The sequence below is a fragment of the Triticum dicoccoides genome, unplaced genomic scaffold, assembly GCF_002162155.2.
Source record: "Triticum dicoccoides isolate Atlit2015 ecotype Zavitan unplaced genomic scaffold, WEW_v2.0 scaffold26862, whole genome shotgun sequence".
Lineage (NCBI taxonomy): Eukaryota > Viridiplantae > Streptophyta > Magnoliopsida > Poales > Poaceae > Triticum > Triticum dicoccoides.
The window spans coordinates 51,588-52,115 of record NW_021258770.1 but is presented as its reverse complement, the minus strand read 5'-3'; the positions used below and the strand labels follow the sequence as shown (position 1 = coordinate 52,115).

The window sequence follows — 528 nt, the reverse complement described above, 5'->3', positions numbered from 1 at the left end:
TTCACGCGTGTAGCAGTGGGCAAAGCAAAGTACAATCATCTTTGTAGTGGAGCTGGGAGGGGCAAGCATAAGGGATGAAGACGGGGGTAACATGTTGGATGCGATCATACCAGCACTAAAGCACCGGATCCCATCAGAACTCCAAAGTTAAGCGTGCTTGGGCGAGAGTAGTACTAGGATGGGTGACCTCCTGGGAAGTCCTCGTGTTGCATTCCCTTTTTAAATATTTTTTTGTAGTGCAGCTGGGAGGGGCAAGCATAAGGGACGAAGACGGGGGTAACATGTCGGATGCGATCATACCAGCACTAAAGCACCGGATCCCATCAGAACTCCGAAGTTAAGCGTGATTTGGCGAGAGTTGTACTAGGATGGGTGACCTCCTGGGAAGTCCTCGTGTTGCATTCCCTTTTTAAATTTTTTTTTGCGCGGCGTGCAAAAGAAAACTCACGGCCGCGACATATATTTACCACGTTTTGTTATTTTGCACCTTTGCGGTAAGTTTTAGCTCGTTGGTCATTATTCACGCGT

General features: G+C 48.1%; 2 non-coding genes across 2 annotated transcripts; both read left to right on the top strand.

Annotated features, from left to right (window-relative positions):
• The first annotated feature begins 96 nt into the window (after positions 1–96).
• LOC119345674 lies at positions 97–215 on the top strand. The gene has a single exon (XR_005167127.1). It is a non-coding gene; the product is annotated as a 5S ribosomal RNA (ribosomal RNA).
• Positions 216–286: 71 nt separating this feature from the next.
• LOC119345683 lies at positions 287–405 on the top strand. Its single transcript, XR_005167135.1, has one exon. It is a non-coding gene; the product is annotated as a 5S ribosomal RNA (ribosomal RNA).
• Positions 406–528: the final 123 nt, after the last annotated feature.